The sequence below is a fragment of the Nyctereutes procyonoides genome, unplaced genomic scaffold (genome assembly GCF_905146905.1).
Source record: "Nyctereutes procyonoides isolate TBG_1078 unplaced genomic scaffold, NYPRO_anot_genome, whole genome shotgun sequence".
Taxonomy (NCBI): domain Eukaryota; kingdom Metazoa; phylum Chordata; class Mammalia; order Carnivora; family Canidae; genus Nyctereutes; species Nyctereutes procyonoides.
Genome location: NW_026575147.1, coordinates 19,085,577 through 19,110,509, shown reverse-complemented (window position 1 = coordinate 19,110,509; position 24,933 = coordinate 19,085,577). Strand labels below are relative to the sequence as shown.

The window sequence follows — 24,933 nt, the reverse complement described above, 5'->3', positions numbered from 1 at the left end:
CAGGTGCAAGGAGGGTTAATCAGATTAAAACATCCAGCCACGATCTCATAAAAACCTTAGATGTAGAAACTCTGACGGCAAACTTCTCTGGTCCCTTCCCTCTTGGGAAGCGTGTACTATTGCTCAATAACTTTGCTTTGCTGTCCACCACTCTTCATCCGGTCTACCTCTTCATTCTGCAAAGTGGTGTGACCAAAAACCACAGACACTAAAGGAAAAATTCTGAAATTCAGTGTTTTCCCTCCCTTTAGTTCTTTCATGATTAGCTTGGTACAGATTTGTACTACTCTTAATATTTACCCCCTTTCTGTCTACTACACTACTGTAACTGGAATTTACTTTTATACACACATGTACAAGACTTGAATCCATTATGATTACCAGTATTTAGTCTTGTGTTGGGGATTTCAGACACAGTTGGTCTCATTTCCACCGTATCATGTATTTTTTAAAAAATGTTTTTCTTATGTTTTTCACTAGACTGGTTTATACAGGTACAGTTTTCTGTTTTCCTACGTGTTCAAAAAATTCTATTTCCCTGATTAGTATATGTTTTTAAATCCTGGGTGCATAAGATTATGTTCCTTAGTTCAGGAAATATTAACATATGTGCTCTAGGCAAGGCTATGAGTGACAGCTCACTCTCTAGTGGGACGTGGGCAGGAATTGCCCGCAGGTCTCTGTGGCGCAATCGGTTAGCGCGCTCGGCTGTTAACCGAGAGGTTGGTGGTTCGAGCCCACCCAGGGACGAGGTGGCCTTTTTAGAACCTAGAAAGAAAACGCGCTTTGGCAAGGGTACCACCGGAGGGCCGACGCCGAGGCCCTAAGGCCATCGCGGACTCTGGAGGAGGAAAACCCATGGCTGAGAATCCGGAAATCCTCGAAGGGCTGCAACCCTCTAAATGCCTTTTAACAGTGCAGTTTCTGCCATCCTTTGTCCCTTTCCTTATACTCTTTCCGGTAAGTTGGTCCTAGGTGTTTATGGTTACAGATAACGGCTGTCATCCTCGCTCTCGTGCACATATTTTTGGCCACCTGACAAATATTTCTACAGGGTAGAGGCCCGGAAGAGCAATTACTCTAACATAGTCTTTCCATGGTTCCTGTAGCATCCAATTTGTTTTTCCCTGTTGACGGGTTAGTTATAACTCTTTCTTTGGTTATTTCAGCGACTGCTTCAGGCTTCATAACAGCACACACCTGTAACTTACCAGCCTCCCTCCAAGCCATCTCCTACCTCTTCACATTCCTCCAATTTAATATCATTGGAAGAACTTAAAGAGGACAATAGACCTTGAAATTGCAGATTGACTTGACGAATGATGGAGAAATGCATGTTCGGATTTATAGAAGATACCTTAAAAGGTTTACCCGCCGTCCCCACCCCCCACCCCCAAACTGTAAGAATAATAAGTCAGTATGATGGCCAGAATTTTAAGACTTAATCTCCATTAAATTTTGTTATATATGTAACTTACTGAAATACATACTTTGGTATTGTATAAGCTCTTAAATAGTACTGGAAGGAAAGCGTGTTTGTTAGACCAGTATAGGAAATTTAGGCAGCTAAGTGTCCCTAGGAGTTTGAAGAGAAAATAAGCCCAAGACTTGTATAAACTAGAATACTATCTACCAATATTTTCTGCAATATTAGTAAATCTAGAAGGCAACATAAAGCAGTTTTCAGATCAAAATTATCAAACCAATCTGATGCACACTAGGAGTCCTTTTATGAAATATGACATGATATATACATCTTCTGTGCCATTATATAGAAAATATTAAAATCCTCTGAAGTGTCTAAGTATTTGAGATTCATCCTTACTGTCCACCTGAGTTTTTGTTCTCGTACCTAGCACTGAGACGACTAATTTATCTACAGCTAAACTATTTCTTGGTTTTGTTTTTGTTTCCTTCCCCGAGTCACAGATTCAGCGGGAAAGGAAATGTGAGGGGCACCTGGCTAGCTCACTTGGTAGAGCATGGGATTCTTCATTCTTGATCTCAGGACTGTGAGCTCTAGCTGACACACCTTGGGTGTAGTGATTACTTAAAAATAACACCAGAAGAAAGTAAGAAAGAGAGAAAGAAAGAGAGGGAAAGAAAGAGGGAGAAGGAAGAAAACAAGGAAGGAAAGAAGGAAGGAAGGAAGGAAGGAAGGAAGGAAGGAAGGAAGGAAGGAAAGAAGGAACCCCATCAATCAATAGCATCTTTGGACCCCCAGTGCGGGTCCCAGAAATAGAAACTCGGTCACTACCCCACTTTGGGGAGAGGCACAACTGCATACACACCTCAAATCAGGTTGCCTGTGTCTGTTTGGACTCAGACTGGAGCTGGGACCAACTCAAGGCCAGGACAAGACTAAGCCCCATCATCACAGGGCAGCCACCTACCTGACAGCACCGATGCAGATAATTCCAGAAAGCTCTTGAAAACTTTCCCCTTCCCTTTGGAGAATTTTCCACCTGCTCCCTTCCCTCTCCCACCCCAGGAAAGGATTCTTCAGCTTTGGCTGGGCCGGGACCCTCTAAGATCCCTGTAGGGTAGAGAGAGCCAGGAGGGCAGGAGCCAAGGGGGCAGCTGCACTTCCCTGAAGGGTCTCTCCCCGGGGTGGGAAGGTTCTAGAGCTCAGGCTGACCCTAGACCCACTGCCCACCAGAAGGAGCCCAGAGGGCAGGCAGTGCTGGGGGCATGGCCACCTAATCCTGTTCCTACAAGCACAGGGCACGCCTGGCCTGCACTATCCCGGAAGAGGCAAGTAACACTCCACCTGCCTGAAGCTTCCCTGCAGCCTGGAGGCAAGAGATGTCTGGTTCCTGAAGGGACAAGCGGGGTCTCCTCCAGAGGACAAAGCCCTCCCCTGGCCTCTGAAGAAAGGTCATGCCGGTTTGGAGGGACATTGCCCAAGGGAGGGAGCAAGAGCGGCCCAACCAATTGTCTTGAGATGTCTGCCAGGTGCCTTCAAATGATGTCCAGTAAATATAAGGATGTAAATATGAGGATGGAGGGAGAAAGTAAATGTGGGGAAATGTTAACTGGTGCACTTAGGGGAGGGATACAGTATATTACCACTCCTGCAACTTGTTCTGTATGTTTCAAAGTTTGCTTGTTGGCCTTAGAGGAGTGACAGAGTGTAGTCCCAAAGGGACCCCTGCTTTGGCTCCAGCAGATGAAAACCCAGAAAATAAAGGTTAGATTCCCCAGTCAGAGAGAGCAACAGCGGGGTGGGGAGGTGTCCCATGGGCCCAGGGCTGAATCCAGCTGCCAATGGCTTCCAGCCCTACCCCCTGCTCCTCACCTCTCCCAGCCTCAGCCACACCTGGGGCTCTGAGGCCTGACCACGAGGGCACTGGCCTGTGCTGCATTCTGGTCTAGCTTAGCCCTGTGTGTGGCAGAGCCAGGGCCATGCTCTCTTTCTGAGCCTCCGTTTCCTTAGGAGTAAGGGGCGGCCTTGGCTCCCAGCAGGCAAGGAGCAGAGTCCCTCTACTTCATGACCTCGAGCTAGTCCAAGGGCCCTCCTGAGGACGGTGCCTGAAAGGCTCCTTTGGCGTCCCCGTGGGCTCATTAGGTGGAGCCTGAAACTCTTAATCTAGGCATCTTTGGCTTGAGTCCCAGGCGCAGTTGGTTTTCTTTTGTTCTGACGGGCAAATCTACCTTTCTGTAATGGTGGTGTGTGTGTGGGGGGTGGGGGGAAAGCCAAGGTTGCTGCCCAAGGTTGCTGCACAGGGAAGAACGTGTTGGTTTTCAGAGCCATAGCACCTGTCAGCCTGTAGAGGAGACTTAGGGCCAGAGGAGCAGATCAGGGGTTTTCTGGATGTAAAAGTAACCTGAAGTCCAGGTTGCCCTGTGTGCTCTTCTTGGCCTGATCTCCAGCGTGAGGGGAGCAGACCAAGGAGGCCAGTCAGGTTGTCAAGTGCTGGCGAGTCTGAATCTTTCAGGCAGCAGCAGAACCCCATCCAGCCCCAGGGGTGAGGTGTGAGGTTTGTTTTGTTTATTTCTGAATGGCAGAGGGAGCTGCGCAAGCCGAGGCCCCATTGGCCGAGACCACGGTCCTTTGTGTGTTTGAAACAAGAAGAGAACTTGGGGTAAGAAAGAGGGCTGTTTCCGCCCGGTTTCGAACCGGGGACCTTTCGCGTGTGAGGCGAACGTGATAACCACTACACTACGGAAACCAGGCCGCCGGCGGCGCCCTCTGCCAGGACCCTGAAAAGCCTGGTCCTGCCACTACTGTCCTGCCCACCAGTTTCTTTTCCAAGTGCAAAGGGCCCTGGGAGCATCCGCGAGCCTGCAGGCCGGGGGACCGCAGCCCCGAGCGGGCCCGGCTGGGGTTGCGCGTCTCCACCATCCCGGGCGGCCAAGACTCTGGGGGCCTCGGCAGTCCGGCTTCGGGATCCGCATCCAACGCAGGGTTTCCAGATCCGATTGGAGAGACCCCAGTGCTGGGACCCCCTTCCGGGAGAAGGGGGGGCGGGTCAGTTGCGTCCGAGCCCCAGGCGCCCCCGCCGCCCCCGCCGCCCCCTTGGGGTCACCCGCCCTCCGGGGCGGTCGCCGGGGCGGTCCCCGCAGGGCGGTCAGCGCTCGGGGCTGGGAATCCTCCCAGGAACCCGGGGACCGGCTCCCCCCGCCCCCGCGGGCCCCGCGGCCCCGGACCTGAGCTCTTCCGTTCCCAGCCCTTCGCTGTGGCTCCTCCGCGGTCCTCTGGGCTGAAGGGGGAGGAGACTCTGGTACCCTCTGGGCAAAAGTGGTCCCTTGGGTTCCTTCCTGGGCTGCGCTAAAGCCGCTGACAGGAGGCCTGTGGCCATTACCGTCGAACAGTGTCCAGAGAAATCCAGGCCTTGGAACGAAGGGATGAAAAGGAAGTGCGAGAAACCGTTCTAAGTGGCACAGAGCCCACGAGTGGCATAGCCGTGACTGCGGAGGGAAGGGCCGTCTCTCTCTCGGAGTCTCTCTGTGGCTCCACAGCCAGACCTGAAGAAAATAAGATTGATTCTATTTCTCCGATGAAAATTTTTATCTTGTTATCTATTTTTATTTCTTGCCTTTCAGGGTGAAAACTGGTTTACTACAAATACTCCATCATCATTGAAAGAGGAAATCTACATCTTCCAGATAAATAATTCTCCTCCTCCTCCTCCTCCTCCTCCTCCTCCTCCTCCTCCTCCTTCTTCTTCTTCTTCTTCTTCTCCTTCTTCTTCTTCTTTTCTTTCTTCTTCTCCTTCTCCTTCTTCTTCTTTTCTTAAAATAGGAGAGGATCACTGGTGCATATTTGAAGTTTTCTAATAATATTTGGGGTAAGCCTGGCTGGATATTAAAAGCACTTGCTAGAAGCATGTGCAGAAGACTGTCCTCCATGAGCTGAACCATCATCATGCTTGTCCAAGCTACAAGGATTTGATGAAGTTGGATCCAGTTCCCTGTCATGCCATCTCCACTGTCAGTTAAATCACCATCAAAATTATCAAGTAATCGGTTGTCCAAGTGCTGCTCACCAATATGGAGGGGAAGAGGCCAACCAAACCTTTTAATACTCCTCATTTATTCTGGGGAATGTCGAAAGTCAGCAGTGGTGCAGTTAGGTGGAAAGAAAAGTCTTAATTATAATACTATTAACAGCTTTCTCAGAGCTTCACTGTGTGACCAGCACAACGTCCCTCTGTGCTGTACCGCGTATAACTTGTCTAGTCCACATAACGACCTGAGATAGCATAGCTTATTACCACCCTTCGTTGCAGGTGTGAATACCCAGACACGGAAAGGCCGAGCTAACTTTCAAAGGGCCCCAGCCCTGGGATGGTGAGAGCTGGCACTCAGAGCCAGGCAGTTTGCCTCCAGAGCCATTGGGCTTGACCATCCTGCCAGGGTTAACTGAGAAGACTTCACCAAGATTTGCTTCCCCTCCTTCTTGCCCAACCTCTTTGATTTTGAAAAAGATTGAGAGAGAGAGAGATTGAGAGAGAGAGAGAGAGAGAAAATTCAAAGTAAAGCCTACGAAACACTGAGAATTATTTGGTGAAATAAAGGAGAAAGAACACACACAGCGATTTAGTCTTCCCCCGAAACAGACTCCATGGCTCCAGAGACCATGCAATCACATGTCCCAACCAGGACTTTTTATTAAATCTCGATTCTTCTTTCTTTTTTAATGTTTAAAGTTTTAAAAATATTTTTTATTGCAGTTCGATATGCCAATATATAGTATAACACCCAGTGCTCATCCCATCAAGTGCCCCCCTCAGTGCCTGTCACCCAGTCACCCCATCCCCCCGCCCACTTCTCCTTCCCCTTCCACTACCCTTTGTTCATTTCCCAGAGCCTCTCATGTTTTGTCACCCTCTCTAATTTTTCCCAGTCATTTTCTCTCTAAATCTCGACTCTTCTTAATGGTCTGAACATGGACGCTCCCTTGAAGCTCGATGAAAAAAAAAAAAAAAAGACTGCCTTTTGTGTTCAAAGTGTAGAGGAGACAGACGCTGAGCACTCCAGCCTACTGACTTAGGGCAAAGGGAGTGCTTTGGAGTGACAAGCGGAAGGGAGGGTATCCCGTTGAGTCATAGTTATTCTCAAAAGAGCAGACTTGACCATGAACACTTTGTTCTCTCCTTGACACACCTGTATGTAACAGTTGGGTGTCAGCTTAAGGTAATGGCTGTGACCAACACAGAATTAATTAGACAGCAGATAGCAGAGTAAAACCAAAAATCTGAGGACAGCAAAAATATCACAATAAATATTTTCAACTTACTTTGCCTCCTTGCCTTTTCCAAACTAGAAGTATCAACTTCAACTTTAACATAGCCAAGTGGCTTTAAACTTTTATTTAAGATTTCCTTATGGGGTATGGGGCTTGCAGGGCAAAGGGAGATGCAGACTTCTTGCTTAGGAGGGAGCCCGATGCAGAGCTTGATCCCAGGACCTTGAGATCATGAACTGAGCCAAAGGCAGAGGCTTAACCCACTGAGCCACCTAGGCACCCCCAAATTTTTTCAACCAAGGTGTACTAAATATACAGTATAAAACCTGTACCGTTAAAAAAACCTTACCAATGCAAGCGACTTGAATAACTACTGATGTAGTACCAACTAATGTACAGAACATTAACAGACCACAGAAATCCTATGACTTTTCCCACCCCAGGTCTCACAGGGTAATCTCCATCCCACACCCCCACATCATACCCCTCACTTGGGGAGATGGGGAGGCTGTTATTTAAGAGTTAACTGATGTCGGGATCCCTGGGTGGTTCAGTGGTTTAGCGCCTGCCTTTGGCCCAAGGAGCGATCCTGGAGTCCTGGAATCGAGTCCCCCCATCGGGCTCTTCTCCTTCCTCCTGTCTCTCTCTCTCTCTCTCTCTCTCTCTCTCTCTCATAAATAAATAAATAAATAAATAAATAAATAAATAAATAAATAAATAAATAAATCTTAAAAAAAAAAAAAGAGTTAACTGATGTGACTTGGCTAGGACCCAGAATCCAGTCATGCAGATTTTATGTGAGGCAGTGTGCAGGTGATACACAGGGCATGGAGTTAAAAGTCAGGCACTCCATCTCTGGGTGGGCTTTAACGACCAACCTTTCAGTTAACAGCGAAACACACTAACCAATTGCACCACAGAAACCTTATTGTGCCTTTCCCTTGATATCATAGGCAGTTGTCACTTGCACCCAGGATGTTCTGCTGCCCATCCACTAGGAAAACCGCAAATTCTAAAGCTCCGCAAAACAGAGCTCAATCACGTTGCCTGGTTTGAAACTGGTGCACTTGAGGATTCTGAAACTAAAAGGGCAACAGAACTGTTTTGCCACAACCTGCTCCTTTCCTGCCTTATTGCCAGCACCTACAGTGACCCCAGGGCTGCAATTCCCAGGACCTGAGCTCTGTGGGTCTTTGGGAAACTGAAGGCCTGTTGTGCTCCCGCGGTGGCTCTTTCCATTGCTGTGCCTTCACCCAGTGATGAGAGTTTGCCTGCCCTTCCAAGAGGCCTCTGCTTTTGTTTCCTGTGTCTATCAAAGGAGTCCATGAAGGCAGAGGTCATGGTGATGGCCGCTCCTGTCTCTTCCCCAAGAACAGGGTCTGATACTCACCAGGAAGCTCTGTTCAGACTTGTTGGATAAAATCTCCTTTAGCTTCTAGTCCCTTGAAGAACCCTAAGAATGAAAAGTCTTTCAAGGCAGAAAGTTCTTTGTAAAAAGCCTTTTTTTGGGTTGACTGCTTAGCTTCCCATACAGCAGGTAACAGTAGCAGGTCTACTGTGCATCCTCTGTACTAGAGCTCTCCAAGCCCAGCTCACCAGCTCAGTGTATTCATAGAGGTAGATGGGGTCCATCCCTGGGAGTGGGGAAGGAAATATCAGCAGGGTTGGGGGAAGTGGTGGGAGTCAGAAAGGGAAACGAGACCTCCTAGGAGGCTTGTGTGGGGTGGGGGCAGGGAGGAGGTCAGAAGCTGGATCCAGAGAGGTGAGAATTGTTCCTGATGTAACAGAATGGGGGAGAAGGGTCAGGGCTGGTGTGGGAGAGAAATCAGGAGGGAGGAAAAGGGGGAGAAAAGTAGGGAGGGAGAAAGAGATGGGGAGGGAATGTTAAGAATTTATACTTCTGGGAAGTCTGAGTGGATTAGTGGTTAAGCATCTGCCTTCAGTTCAGGTCATGATTCTGGGATTCTGGGATCAAGACCTGCTTTTGGGCTCCCTGCAGGAAGCCTGCTTCCCCTCTGCCTATGTATGCCTCTCTGCGTCTCTCATTAAAAAACACACAAATCTTTTTTTTTTAATTTTTTATTTTATTTTATTTATGATAGGCACACAGTGAGAGAGAGAGGCAGAGACACAGGCAGAGGGAGAAGCAGGCTCCATGCACCGGGAGCCCGACGTGGGACTCGATCCCGGGTCTCCAGGATCGTGCCCTGGGCCAAAGGCAGGCGCTAAACCGCTGCGCCACCCAGGGATCCCAAAAACACACAAATCTTTAAAAAAAAATTGTACTTCCATCCCTCTGTCACTTGCCATTTTCCTCTTCCTTTTCTTCCCCTCCCTATAACTCAGGAATCCTGATATAATGAAGTCTGAGAAGAAAGACTTAAGTAATGCATGCTCCAGAGGACCAGCTCTTGGGTGTAAAGATGGTTCTGCTCCTAGGGGGACTAGTGAAATAGATACAAGGGATTAAGAGTACACCTATCAGGAGGAGCACTGAGTAAGGTATAGAAATCTTTTTTTTTTATAAATTTTTATTTATTTATGATAGTCACACAGAGAGAGAGAGAGAGAGAGAGGCAGAGACACAGGCAGAGGGAGAAGCAGGTTCCATGCACCGGGAGCCCGAAGTGGGATTTGATCCCTAGTCTCCAGGATCGCGCCATGGGTCAAGGGCAGGCGCCAAACCGCTGTGCCACCCAGGGATCCCAGGTATAGAAATCTTGATATAGAATACTGTACCTGAAACTAATATATAACACTAATGATACTTCAATTAAAAAAAAAGAAAAAATGGTTCTGCCCTTGTATGGCTTTGGATAAACACATGTCAAGTACCTCATTCTTTGTTTTGTAAAATGGGACTAATTAAAAGCATTCTATTTCATTTGTCATCAGATGTGCTGGGATTTAAGGAACTACTAGATCATTCACGTTAAAAGTATGAATGAATAAGTATGAATGAAAGTATGAATGAATATTGTCATCCTCTGAATCTTTTGACAACCACTATCCTTGTTTATTTTGAAGTGGTTTTTTTTTTAAGGTTTTATTTATTCATGAGAGATACAGTGAGAGGCAGAGACACAAGGAAAGGGAGAAGCAGGCTCCCTGCAGGGAGCCTGATGTGGGACTCAATCCCAGGGCTCTGGGATCACAACCTGAGCCAAAGGCAGATGCTCAACCACTGAGCCACCCAAGCACCCCCATCCTTATTTATTTCACTTAGTTTTGCTCTTTCTAGAAATCCCTATAAATGGGATCACAGGACTCTGTGATGTACTGTATGTTTATGTCTGCTTGTTTCTCTCAGCATGTCTTTGAATTTTTCCATGTTATTGTGTATATCTGATTTTTTCCCTTTTTATTGCTGAGTAGGATTCCACTGCATAGAAATTCACAATTTCTTTTTTTTTCAATTTTTATTTATTTATGATAGTCACAGAGAGAGAGAGAGAGAGAGGCAGAGACACAGGCAGAGGGAGAAGCAGGCTCCATGCACCGGGACCCCGACGCGGGACTCGATCCTGGAGACCCGGGATCGCGCCCTGGGTCAAAGGCAGGCGCCAAACCGCTGTGCCACCCAGGGATCCCTCTTAGTAAATTTTTGCTCACTAACCCTCACTGCTTCTGCTCTGGGCTATACATTCCCACTCTCCCTTGTATTCGGAGTTGAGCCTGGTCTCATCTTGCCATGGAGCCAGGACAGTCAGAGATGAGGATTATGAAGAAAGACTCGGAATCTCACTGAATTTTAATCTGCGGGACAGGGGACCGAGCCTCAGATTTGGATTTGGACTCAGACCGAGGCTGAGTCTCCTCCAGCTTTTATTAAGAGAGCTAGCGGATTGGCTATAGGAATGATTAACTTTGGGGAGCAGAGAAAAACATGTTTACTTCAAAGGGTAAAAGAATAGGCTATTGACTCAAGGAAGGGGAGAAGAGGAGCTGTATCAGGAAAACAATGTGGTCAAGAATCTGTGTGGGGACTCAGGACCTCCCATATCCCCAGAGTGCTGAGGACTATGAGATTCAGTTCTCAGATAAGCTCTGCAACTGGTTCCCCACATCATCTACAGCAAAACCCCCTAATAGTAGTCCTCCTGAATAAAGCCTGCCTCACTGTTCTTTAACAAATGTCATGAATGATTTTTATTTAATTCTTAAAGATTGTATTTATTCATGAGTGATACACAGAGACGCTGAGACACACAGGCAGAGGGAGAAGCAGGCTCAACTGCTGAGCCATCCAGGTGCCCCCAGGAATGTTTTTGTTGTTGTTGTTGTTGTTGTTGTTTTTTAATGATTTTATGTATTCATGAGAGACACACAGAGAGATGCAGAGACATAGGCAAAGGGAGAAGCAGGCTCCTCTGAAGGAGCCAGATGTGAGACCCTATCCTGGGACCAGGATCACACCCTGAGCCAAAGGCGGATGCTTAACCGCTGAGTCACTCAGGCATCCTCTCATGAATGATTTTTTTAACATAGTTCCACATCTTTACCAAGACTTGGTGTTTTCAGACTTCTAATTTTATTTATTCTACTGAGTGTAATGATATCTCAATGCGGTTTTAATTTCCATTTTCTTGACAACTAATGATACTGAGCACTCTTATAATAAAGATATAATAGTCAATAAACACAAATCTTTATTTCTAAAGTGTCTGTTCAAGTCTTTTCCCCATATTTTAAAAATGCATTGCTTGATTTTTAAAAACAAACTTTAGGAGTTCATAATATATTCTGGACACAGGTACTTTGTCAGGTATGTTTTTTTGAATATTTAGTCTCAGTCTATGGCTTGCCTTTCTCCTTTCATAATGGTGTCTTTTTGAGTAAATTTTTAAAATGCTGATAAAGTCTAATTTACTATTCCCTTCTCTTAAAATAACTTTTTTTCTGTGCTATGTGCTAGGAATATTTGCCTAGTTAGCTCACAAAGATATTTTCATATGTTTTCTTCTAAGAATTATAATGTTTTGATCTATAAGTCATAAAAAGTTAACTTTTGTGACTTTTATGAAGTAGGAATAGAGTTTTCTTACAGCACCACTGGTTTCAATAAACCAACTCAATGGTTAAAGGAATGTTAAGTCTTTATTGAAAACTGACCATATAAGTAGGAGAGTCTATCTCAGGCCTCTCAACTAATTTCCATTTGTCTATATTATTTTTCTTATGCTACTTCCCACTGTTTTGCTTAGAAGAGCTTATAGAAAGTCTAAAGTTAGGTAGTACAAGTTTGCCAACTTATTTATTTGTTTTTAAGAGAGAGAAAGCAAGTGAGGAGGGGCAGAGGGAGAAAGAGAATCTTAAACAGGCTCCATATCCAGCACGGAGCCTGATCTCACAACCCTGAGATCATGACCTGAACCCAAATCAAGTCAGACACTTAACTGACTGAGCCACCCAGTTTGCCAGTTTTGTACTTTTTTTTTTTTTTGCACAGCTCAATACATTTTGAAATATGCATATTCTTATGTAATCATCACACAGATCAAAGTATGCTATTACTTTCCCTTCTCACTTTAGTATTGTACCAAGCCTGTACATGTACTGGTTGATCAGAAGAGAATAAATCTTCAGTTGTCTGCCAAGATGATGGAAAGGCACAATGTCTACAATACTTAGCGTTTACTCTGAATTTTTTCTTGAAGTAAACATTAGTTCACTTTCAAGGCCTTTTAATTATTTCTGCTCAGGAAAAATAATGTGTTATTTAAATTTTCTGCTTAATTCTAGGGAGAGTGTCTTATGGAGAGCCTCATTTGCTGGGTTGATTTGCCAAATGAGGTTGCAGGGTGACAACTACAGGAGAGTGAATTTTTTTTTTTCATACGAAGGAAAATGGGAGTGAGGTTTAGATACAGTTCCAGAATAGGCTGAAACGAGTAAACTGATTTTAGGGTTTGGCTATGGATATCACATTTTGGATAAAAGGAGGCTGGATGGGGCAGCCCAGCTGGCTTAGAGGTTTAGCACCGCCTTCAGCCCAGGGTGTGATCCTGGAGACCCAGGATCAAGTCCCACGTCGGGTTCCCTGCGTGGAGCCTGCTTCTCCCTCTGCCTATGTCTCTGCCTCTCTCTCTCTCTCTCTCTCTGTGTGTGTCTCTCATGAATAAATAAATAAAACCTTTAAAAAAAAGAGGAGGCTGGATGGTTATTTATATATATGAGAGGAAGATTCTAACAGAAACATCAGATATTTAAAGGCTATCTATGATACTTTATCATTGATTTTTCTTTTCCATCTGTGTAAAAATAGCAAAAAGTGGACTTGATGTACTCCTTATATATTTTTTGAATGTATATTTAAGTAAGTTCCACAAACAATGCATTGAAAGTAAGAGAGGCTTAACCTGAGAGTCAAGTCTACCTAGCTGAAGTGCCCCTAGGTGTGTGACATTCTCAGTTGTAGTTGCTGTGGTGTCTCCTGTTGGGATGGGGGACCCCAAATGTGGGGGCCTTACTGATGGGGGTAGAGGGCCCAGTGGCACAGGCAGTAAAAGCATTCATTTGAGGCAGAACAAAAAGAAGATTATTGAATACACGGCAGGGGAGTGGTGGGCAGGTCACCAAGCAAAGGCTGTGGGCAACCCAGGCAGTGGGTGGGGGCTGTGTTTAAAGGCAAAAGGTGAGAAGGTATGGCGACTATGGCATTTTCCCTTTTTCAGTAACTGTGCCTTATTGTAAATAGCCCATTGGTTAGTTAGGGCCTATGAATATTTTGAGGTAGGTCACCTGAGGGCCTGTCTGTCTTCAGCCGGGGGGAGGGGGGAGGGGTGTATAGCCGGCCCTGGGCCCTTTCTACTTTCTATTGGTCAAGCCTGTTGCCTAAAAGTAGCCTCTACAGTTGCTTTCTCGGGTTTCCCCCACACCTGGGAGTCTTGCATTCAAAGCCCAGCAGGAGCCATCTCCTTTGCTAGAATATTTTAAAGTACTCTTCCGTCAAGTAAGTGCATTAAAGATACACTTCCCAGTTGCATTCCTGGAATCCACAGAAAGCCCAGGGAGAGATGGAACAGGGGCGGGTTCCTCACTGACCGCCAGGCCGAGGCTCCCCCCGAGACGGGAACGACACTCACCTTCAGCAGCCACGGGACCCCGGTTTCATCTTCCGCCGCGTTTAGAGAAGGAAAATCGCCTGCAGTTGTTCCTTCCCCTCGGCTCTATTTCCACCTCCCCCTTGCCGTTTCTCCCAGAGCGTTTCGGGAGCCTAATATTGGACGGGACCTCAGCGGAGGCGGCCCCTCTCCTCCCGGGCCCTCCGGCCTGGGCGTCTGGGCGGCTCCGGCCGGCCGGGACGTTACCGCCCGCGGGGGAGGACGCGGGGCCGCGAGGGCGGCAGGGGCCGGGGTGGGGCCCGCGCGGGCCGCGAGGGCGGTGAGGTGCGTCCGCGCGCCCCGCGCACTTGCGCGTCGCCGGCTGCGACACCTTGAATCGACGCCGCCCGGAGCGGGGCCGCCGGCCGCACGCAGGGGTGCGGGGCTCGACCCGGCGGGGGCGGCGGCGCTGAGGGGGCCCGGCCCTGTCCTGTCCCGGCGCTGAGGCGGGCCCGGGAGAGGCTCGTGCGACGCGCAGCGCCCAGGACTCGGCTCCGCGGCGGCCCAGCCGGCGGTCCCCAGGTTAAAGGTCGCAAACCCTGCAGTCTTGGCGGAGCGGCGGTCGCGAGTGGAGTCCTTCTCTCCGCCCGTGTCGGGACAGCCGTTTGCCAGAGGCCGACCGCAGGAAGACCGCGTGGCTCCGGGACCGGGGCTGACGAGAGAAGCCGCGCGGTTTTCCGACACAGCGGGTGTGTGGCGGGGAGGAAGGCCGGCGTCAGAGAGCACGCGGTGTGGCCCGAGCGTGCGGAGCATCCGCGGAGGTGGGTGGACAGTGCGGGGCCGCAGGTTGTGGCGGAGACCCGGGGTGCAGCTCCGGCCGCCCAGCCTTCCTTGAGGCGGTCTCGGTCCGCGGGGCTCGGTGGCCGCGTCCCTCGGGGTCCTCCGGGCGATGCGGGGCCCCGGGGTCTCACGCCGGCGCCTCCCCTCGCCACACTCGTCTACTCTGCTGAGGAAAAGAGTTGATGAAAACAGACCCACACAAACGACTTGAGTCAAAGAGCTTTCCTTTCCCAGAGTCTCCTCTAAACCTCCCGAGCGAGTGATTGTCATGGCCTGCCCCCAGCGCTGCTTACCCAGAAGCATTAAAATGAACCTTCTACCAAAAGTCTTGCTTAGGGGGATATAAAATAAACAGGAGTGACAAAAATATTTTAGGGCCTACTTCCACAGAAGAGTCTGAAGCCCCTTCTCTGTAGCATCCCTCAGATCCACGCTAATTCCTTTGCACAAATCTTTCCTTAGGCTGCTAAAGCCTCCCCAATCATCGTGGTGTCTGCTGGGCCCCGCAGCTTCTCTCCTTCCTGGACCTTCATTTCTTGATGCTCCGGAGTGAGATGCTGGTCGGAGGTCAGCCCAAGACCCAGATGCTAATCAGTGACCCATAACGCCTTAAATTCCAGATATCTGCCCTCAGTAAGGACAGAAGTAGCAATGGCTTTGGTTTCAAGTGTTCAGAATGACCCACCATACTTGTCTTTTCAAAGACAGTTCTGAAAAATCCCTTGTTTAGACCTCAGCATGTTCTGCTCTGGAATTAACCCAAGGGGTATAGTTGCCTTTTTTCCTTTCTAGTGTTGCCTCCAGAGTCTCACAACCCTGTAATAACCTGTCCTGTTAGTGCCATAGATAATACAACAGAGGGCACTGGACACATAAAAGTGCAAGGAAAACACTCCTTTGACCACAAATGGAACCCAGACCTCCCACATGGAGGCCAGAATTCTGCTACTGAATTCAGAGATGTTTGTTTCTCAACTGCTGCAGTAGGTCTAATCAAAAAGTGTCTCAGGAAGGACTTTGAAACGGCAAGTCTCAGATAGCTTTCCACAGCTGTTCTCTTTGGAACTGGTAGCACATAGAAAACACCTGCAGCAGAGGCTTGACTAGGGGATTTATGTAAGGTAGCTCTATAAAGTAATGGCACTCAAATGAAAAAATCTAATTTGAGGGACGCCTGGGTGGCTCAGCCATTGAGCATCTGCCTTTGGCTCAGGGTGTGATCTGGGGTATCGGGATCGAGTCCCGCATCGGAGCCTGCTTCTCCCTCTGCTTATGTCTCTGCCTCTCTCTGTGTATCTCTCATGAATAAATAAATAAAATCTTCAAAAAATATATCTAATTTGAAAGAGCCTAATTCTGGGAGGAAATCTCTTTCCAAAGTAGATAACAGACTTCTAGAAAAACATCAGAAAATAGGACACCTGGCAGGCTCAGTCAGTGGAGCATGTGACTCAATCTCAGTGTTGTAAATTTGAGGCCCATGCTGGGTGTAGAGATTACTTAAATTCTTTTAAAAAAAAAATTAGTTCAGACTCTTGTGTCTGGTCCTAAATCTAGTGTGGACCTATGGAAAGTTAATTTCCTCCTTGGCTAAAGCAGTCTCTTTGCCATCCCATTGCTTGATGCCTCCCAAACCTTTCCTTCCATTTTTTTCACCAGTTCTTTAGACAGTGAAGGTTCAGGAAGCTGGCTCTGAGTATGTGCTGAGTTACTCAGGAAAACCTGGGTGATAATTGAATTTTTCACCTCTGAAGCTTCTTTTGAGTGTCTAGAAAAGAACAAGAATCAAATGGTGCAGCTTTTAAACTGTGATGTCTTTAAGATTTTATTTATTTATTTATTTGACAGAGAGCACAAGCAGGGGGAGTAGCAGAAAGAGAGGGAGAGAGAAAGGGAAAAGGAGAAGCAGGCTCCCAACTGAGCAGGGAGGCCTATGCAGGCTTGATGCAGGGCTCCATCCCAAGATGCCCCAAAGACCCCAGGATCATGACCTGAGCCAAAGGCAGACACTCAATCGACTGAGCCACCCAGGTGCCCCTCAAACTGTGATGCCTTGCAGAAACCTATACAGGATGAATAAAAAATGAAATTCCAAGATTTCTTTCCTTTATCTCACCATCTTGGTCACAGAAGGCAGCCAGGGAAAAACAATTTGACATTTCCTGTAGACACTAGAATATCACTTCTTTAGCCAATTTAAAAGCTTCACCTTGCCCTTTGTCTCTGTCTGAGAGTTATATTTTCACTTACAATGCCTTAAAATTAGCCTGGGACAGACTTGTACTATTCTTAATGTATAGCCCTTTTCTGTCTAACACACTGCCATAGCTGGAATTTATTTTTACATCCAATTTGAGAGGATTTGAATCCATCATAATTAGTTGTATTTAGTGTTGGTTGGAGATTGCTGACAGTTGTTTTCACTTCTACCCACCTCGTGTGATTTCTGTTGTTAAAAACAAATTTCTTCCTGCCTATTTTAACTGGTCAAATATTCAGCATTTTTTGAAATTCCATGTCATTGATGACCTATGGATTTTCTTAGATCCTAGGGGCATAGGATAAAGATAATATTGTTCCTTAGTTCAGAACACATGGTGGCAATTGGGTGCTCTGAGCAAGGCCCTTTCCTCCTTCTCTCTTTTTTCTTTTTTTTTTTTTAAGATTTTATTTATTTATTCATTCACGAAAGACACACACACACAGAGGCAGAGACACAGACAGAGGAAGAAGCAGGCTCCATGCAGGGAGCCTGATGTGGGACTCAATTCCCGGTCTCCAGGATCAGGTCCTGGGCCGAAGGCAGCACTAAACCGCTGAGCCACCTGGGCTGCCCCCTCCTTCTCTTTCATTATTAGTTCATCTCCCATTCCCTTCTCCACCCCCAAAAGCATACACTCTAATGAGTATAGGTCCTTTTATTGTAGCTTCTCTTTGTATATTTAAATGTGTTTGTCTTTAAAAAAAATATGGTCCCCATTTTAGGGGGATAGATTAAAACCACCATTTTTTTTAAATAAAGATTTTATTTAAGAAAGAGAGCATGCACAAGCAAGGGAGGGGAAGGGGGAGAGGAACAAGCAGACTGTCTATTAGTGGGGAGCCAGATGTGGGGTTTCATTCCGGGACCTTGAGATCATGACCTGAGCCAAAATCAGACACTCAACTGAGCCACCAAGGCACCCTAAAACCACTTTTTTTAAAAAAGATTTTATTTCTTTGATGAAGAGAGAGTGTGTGAGCACTGTTCTCCAGTCCTTCCAAGATGAAATCAATAACTTTCTAGTATTTTTTTCTAAACTGAACTCTAATTGATATAAAAGATTAGTCCACAGATCTTTTTTCTTTTCCTAATCTTTCCTATTAGCACGATTTTCAATATCTAGCTCATTATATCTTTCTGATGCACAGAATACTGTGGCCTGTCTCTTTTTATTATCTTTATTTTCTCTCCTCACATTTATAGGCATCTAATTTGTTCCCATCTCCTGGACACTACAAGTAAAGCTAAAAAGATCATCCCCATTCATGCCTCATCATGGAATCACACAACAATTTCTCTGTGGTATACACACAAGGGTGGGATGTTGGAGAACAGGATGTGTGCACACTTAATTTCACTAAATGCTGCCAGGGTGCTCTCAGTTTGCTCTTGCTAGTGGTGATGCTAGTTTATTTCCCAAGTGTGGAAAAAAACACAGCAATATATATGGTGGCTTAAGACTGAGTTTGTGGTTGCTTTGCATGGGTCTTACTCTTTGAAGACAAATTTCCAAAAGTTTGCACCACCCTCACATGTTGGTTCCTAATTATCAAGGTCCTGAAGGCATCTGGACCACGCTAATCAAAGGAGTAATCAACCAGGAGCAATCTTCTCTCCCTTGGCTATTGGGACCATACTGACCCTGAGAGATGATGGAAGAAGATTTGCAGGGCCCAACTGCCAGGAACTGACTTTAATTGAGGCAATGGGAACTATACTGTGTTAGCTTTGAAACATGGATTCATATTGGAAGAAGGAAGAACCTCGGCCAGTGCTTAGAAATTAGAAAACAGGGACGAACGCAAGTAACAACCCTGGTGTGCCTTGACCTTCTGGCTTCAAGTCAGTTCTCTAACAGCTGACATAAATAAAGGCCACTAAAAATCCCTCTAAGGAAGCTCCCATGGAAGAAATGTTATGGAACTTGGTCTTAGAGAGGTTCTTAGGAGTCAAGTCTCCAAGGTGTCATTGGAGCATGGAGACCTTTGTACAATTTTAGATTTCAGACCCCGGCTGGGAATTTGTAGCCTCATGTAGTGCAGCTCTCTTCTAGCTGATTCTTTCCAAACCAAACTCCAAAACCAGAAGGGCTCTCAGCATAGTTGGCACCTATGGAGTCACTGAGTCCTGAACCTGAACTATTGGGAATGTTATGAACTATGCAAGCAGCCTTGAGTTCAGACCATTGGTAGTTCAGTGGCAGTAGCTGTGGCTTCATGTGGACTATCTAGTTTTGATTCCTGGCCAATGTATTTGTTTGCTGTTCACTCTAACACAGTTCATTTGCTGCCTCTGCAGAGTATCAGTGGGAATCTTTATTATGTATACAAGATTAGAACAGTAATTCTTTTTACTACTTCTGTTAGACTGTTTATTGTACAGGTTAATCTGGTCTATGTAGAGATCTAGCAACTAGAAGCTGTGAAACGAAAAAAATATGGAGAACCTGGCAATGATTTTTGAAATAAAAGCATTAGGGGCCAAGTTATGATTCTGGAAGGATTAGTATTCTGATTGAAGTATAACAAGTACTCTTCCAGGTTATATCTTTCAAGATGGGAAGTTAAGTTCTGGTGTGATTCTGTAGTGTAGAATATTTAGATACAATATCCTTGGCACATTTGCCTACACCTCTGACTGATCCAGACAAAGTATCATGGTCACCATTTAACCTTGATTTGCATACTAGGCCTTGGGCTGGTCACCTAGTAAGTAGCTTCTTCCTATGCAGTGAGGTTGAGGTACTGAACCTCCAGGAAAAGGAGTAGCTGGGGGTAGGCCAGATACCCCAATAATAGTAAAGATGTTATGGGTCCAGGGAAGGGCAAGGATTTTATGCAGTAACCACATATTGCGGACAGGAAGATGTGAGGAGTGTGCTTGGACCTTCCAGGTGGGTGAAATTCAGAGTCTAGATGAATCAGAATCTTGTGGCTTCCCGTAACACCAGCTGCCTGTACTCAGCCGCCCTCAGTGGTGCCTTTGGCTCCAGAGAGATGTAGAACGTGCAAAAAAAGAGAAAAGTCTGAATGATAACTGGCAGTTATGCCTCCAAATCTAGATAGACATAGTACCATGCAAGTACAAAACAGAAGAGAAGGATGCACAGAAGCAGTGAGAGTCTGTCTGAATCTGTATGGCAGATATTATAAATGCATTAAAAATTATCAGCTTATGATTTTAGGTACCACTAATTATGAAGTTGTAGGATCTAGGACTTGGTTTCTCTGCCCATGGCTCCCTCCATCTGCAAAGCCAGCAATGAAGAGTTTCTCCCTCAATGAATCCCTGACAAACTTTGAATCTTTCTGACTTCTTAGCTCTCTGACCTCTAGACCCAAATTTATAGGGTCCATGTAATTAGGTCAGTTCACCTGGATAATTTCCCCCATTTTAAGGTCAACTTATTTTTATCTGCAAAATCCCTTTTGCCATATAACATACCAGAATTATGCAAATAGCAATCATAAGGAAATTGGAATGACTATACTAGTACCAGACAAAAAAGACAGGGGACTTTAAAACATAAAAAATGTTATGAGAGGGGCACCTTGGAAGCTCAATCGGTTAAGTGTCTGACTCTTGATTTCAGTTCAGGTCATGATCTCAGGGTCTTGGGATCAAGCCTTGGATCAGGCTCTGTTCTTAACAGGGAGTCTGCTGCTTGAGATTCTCTCCCTCTGCCCCTCTCCCCAGCTTGTGTGTGCTCTCTCTCAGAAAAATAAATAAATTTTTAAAAATTTTATGAGAGATAAAGAAGGATCTTTTATAATGATAAAAAGGTTAAACCATGAGGAAGTTATAATACTAATAAAAACATTTGCATCTAATGGTTCTAAAATACAAGAAGCCAAAACTGACAGAATCAAAGAGAGAAATAGGCAATTCAACAATAATAGTTGGAGGGATGCCTGGGTGGCTCAGCAGTTGAGTGTCTGCCTTTGGCCCAGGGTGTGATCCCTGGATCTGGGATCAAGTCCCACATTGGGCTCCTTGCATGGAGCCTGCTTCTCCCTCTGACTATGTCTCTGCCTCTCTCTCTCCCTCTCTGTGTCTCTCATGAATAAATAAATAAAATCTTAAAAAAACAAAACAAAACAAAGCAATAATAGTTGGATACTTCAATACCACACTCTGAATAGTAGGTAGAACACCAGGCAGAAGATCAATAAGAAGATTGAAGACTTAAACAACATGACAACAGACATCTATAGAACACTCCACCCAAAAATAACAGAATAATACAATTTTTTTCAATTGTACTTAGAATATTCGACCATACACTAAGCCATAAAAAAAGCCTCAATACATTTAAAAGGACTCAAATCATAAAATTTTGAGATATCTCACAAGCCAATACTATCACATAGTCCAGTTCAAGTTGGCAAGTGGGGTAGGTAGGTGTCAGGTCATCTTTCACTTTGTCATGAATGTTCAGTGACACATATGGAGGTGGCCATTGTCATACAAGTATGGGCCACTAGCCTGGAAAAATGGGAAGAGACAGATACTCCAGAGAAGTTTCTCTAGTGTCAGACTCACAAAACCTGAGGGAGAAATGGCTCCGTAGGAAGTAAGGAGGTGTCAGGGGATGCCTTGCTCTCCTAACTGTGCCTCTCTTGAAAACTTCAGCCTCTACATCATGAAGTCATTGCACAGGAATGCTGTGAATCACAACTAACCACCATCCACCCACGACCTGATTTCTACCTTGTTCTGAGAAAACAACTGCAAGTTAATATACATGGGCCAACACAAACTATCAGTCAGTGTTCTACAAAAACTACTCTGGACATAAAGGATAGCATTAGTTTATAAGTCATCCCAGGGTGGCCACTACATGCATTCAAAGACATATACAAAAACTCTTTCATGACTTTGACAAATGGGAAAGATACCCTGTGGAGCAAGAATAAAATTCATAAGTGACAATCTCAAAATATGTACATAGAGATTAAAACACAAAGCAACCCACACAGGTAGGACAGGGCTAGGAAGTAGGGAAGTCAAACTTGACTTCAAGTGTTTTGAAAAGTCAGTATGCTTCCCCAGGACATAACCCTGGACTATGGCAGGAAGAAAATTCACACATGAGATAGAAATCCTTATAGTTATTTACACATTATATATTTTACTCAGAATTTTTTCTTACAGTATTAGACTAATATGGAATAAACCTAGAGAACAAAAGAACACCAAGACTATCTAAAAGTTTTAAATTTTTCATGAAGGAAAAGTGAAGTAACTTCATAACAGTCTTTAAGACAATGAAATAATTTGGAAAATTATTGATTCCTTCATGTTTTCTATGCACTTACAGGAATAAACAATGAAAATATGTTTAAATTTAGAAAGAGATAAGTTTGTGGTATCAGCACATGGACATACAAATACTGAGAGTGGCTGCTTGGGGCTCGAGGGTGGTCCTGTCAGTGGTGACCTTCACAACAAACCAGGTGGCCTTGTGTATCAGCATGGCCTCAGCTACTAGAAGGCAGTGGCATCTAAGATTCCATGACACTCCCCACTTTCTAGTTCTGTTATTGTGACTCTGATGCTCTGTCTGGCACTGTTAACAGAGCCTGAGTGCAGGCAGTGCCCTAGGCTCTGAGCTCTGGCCTTGTTTTTGTGGTTAAGAATCGTTACAGCTGTGGAATGCTTACAACGTTTAGCCCCAAAGTAAGTATGAATTACATCTGTATACTCTTGACCTGTTTAAGTACATTTTTTCCCACTTAATGACACTGCAAGGTATAATTTACAAACTATAAAACTTACTATTAGAGTTGTACAGTTCAAGGATTTTTAGTAATTCACCAGGCAGTGCAACCATCACCATAATCTATTCACTTGTTTCTAATTATTTGTTTGGGTTTCTGCTCCCCCGGTTCTGGCTCTACTTCTACCACCACAAGCTTCATCATGGCAGAATCGCTCACCACTTTCTCTGATCCAAGGACAGAAATAAGCAGCCTGGAAACCAATCAGTACTTGTGCTCCCAGCTGGAAAAAAACAAACAGAACTTCCGAGACCTCACAGAGAGATTCCTCACATCCAGGGCTACTGCTTACATCTTGGCCAACCAGCTGCAGAAATACAGTAAGCCCTATGGGTTCACAGTCACCATAGTGATAAATGATTGCCTATCTTCCCTAGGAGAAACTAAACACTCTACTTTATTCTTCTCTCTTCATCAAAATAAATCTCATCCTGACCACACTCCTAGGAAGGTAGAAGTGAGTATTTTACCCTCAGTTTGCAAAAGATGGAAACACTGAGGCACAAAGGGATAAAGTTTACAGTGAGATGTGGAGAAGCACAGAAGCTAAAATCTTGGTTCCGGCACTAAGCTGTCTTTTCTTTTTCTTTTTCTTTTTTTTTTAAGCTGTCTTTTCTGTCTCAGGAACATGTGTCAGATTCTAGAAACATATAGCATCACTGTTGGCTTAATTAAATCTCAGGATCCAATTCCAACTTTTACTAAGTACCCATTTGCAAAGCATTATACTAGATGCACTAGGAGTGTACTAGTATTCTCTTCCTGCCTTATAGGAGCTTAGAGCTATCTGTTCCCAACTGAATCACAGATATCTGGAGATCAGAACATCAGTAGCAGACACAGAGGGAAGTCCTTATGCCTGGAGCAAGATTTTTTTCCCCACACAAGTTCTAAGAAGCTGTTCGTCACACGCTGGTGAGATTGAAAGTATTTCCAGGAAAGTCAGAGACTCTGTAACACCATTTCAATCTCTCCCTGAATATGAACTTTGCAGACAGCAAGCTAGTCCAGGATCTGGGCTTTGAGATGTGTGGCCAAAATGAGAATGAGGCTAAGTGGGCAAGGCTTTTAGTCCAGCAGACTGGGTCAGTGTAGGACCTGGCCCTTCCGTCTCCATGCTCAGTTCTCATATTTGGAAATCCTTGGACAATTTCAAAACTGTTGGTAATGGGGCCCGCAGGAAGCTATAGTGACTGAAGGAAACATGATGCAAGTGAGGGCACATGAGAGATAGGAATATTAGGAGGATTCTTGCTGATATTGAAGTTGAGTTTGCTTCCAAATTTCTACAGTTATATTTCAATAAATCAATGGGGGATAAAATTTGCTATCCAAGTTACTAGACATGGAGAAAAATTAAAAAGCCTACTTATTAAAGAAAAAAGATGAGCTTTGGGGTATGGAAATATAAGTGTTTTTTTTTTTACATCATTCATTAAAACCACAATTGTAAGACAAATTTTTTGAAGCTAAAGAAGAAAAAAGATATCATCCTAGATCTTGGTGTAAAGATATTACAGTGCAGTGATTAACAGCATATATCCTTGTGTCAGACTTCTGGATTAAAATCCAAGTTATCCTCTTTATACCACAATTTCCTCATCTCTAATGGTAATAAGAATATTTACTTTTTTAACTAGTGGTGATGACAGCATGATGATAATTCTTGAAAAATCTACTAGACCAGTGCCATGGAAGCACTATGTATTAGTTCTTCCTCTAATCTAACACAACACCTGGTAGCATTTGAACATGTCTTTCAGATATTTCCCCTTCATATACATATTACACAGTTGTATCCAGATAAACTTTGAAATCTTTGAAATATGAGGATTATTGAAACTCTCAACATAGGAGGACTATCAGTCCTATAATCTTCAGAGGTCTGGGGTGCCTGGGTGGCTTTTAGCTCAGGTCATCTTCCTGAAGTCCCTGGATTGAGCCCCACCTCTTCCTGCTCAGAGGGAAGTCAGCTTCTTCCTCTCCCTCTGCCCCTCCCCCTGCTCATGGTCTCTCTCTCTCTCTCTCTGTCTCACTTCCTCACTCTCTGTCAAATAAATAAATAAAATCTTAAAAAAAATATTTGGAGCCTTCCCCCAACACACAAGAAATCACTACTTCATGTCCCAGGTTAATGGTTTACCTAAGAGCCTACGAGGCTTAGTAAAGTGGCCCAAGATTTGGAGCCAGACCTCAATGTGAATTCTGACTTGTTTCCTTCTAGTTTAATAATCTTCAGTAAGCTACCTGCCCATGAACTTCTCTATCCTCATATCTCAAATGCCATGTTGAGGAATTTGATAATAAATTGGAGGA

At 45.1% G+C, this 24,933-nt stretch overlaps 2 non-coding genes across 2 annotated transcripts; one reads left to right on the top strand and one right to left on the bottom strand.

Moving 5' to 3' along the window:
- The first annotated feature begins 676 nt into the window (after positions 1 to 676).
- TRNAN-GUU (transfer RNA asparagine (anticodon GUU)) lies at positions 677 to 750 on the top strand. The gene has a single exon. It is a non-coding gene; the product is annotated as a tRNA-Asn (tRNA).
- A 3,349-nt stretch (positions 751 to 4,099) lies between these two features.
- On the bottom strand, positions 4,100 to 4,172 carry TRNAV-CAC (transfer RNA valine (anticodon CAC)). Its single transcript has one exon. It is a non-coding gene; the product is annotated as a tRNA-Val (tRNA).
- Positions 4,173 to 24,933: the final 20,761 nt, after the last annotated feature.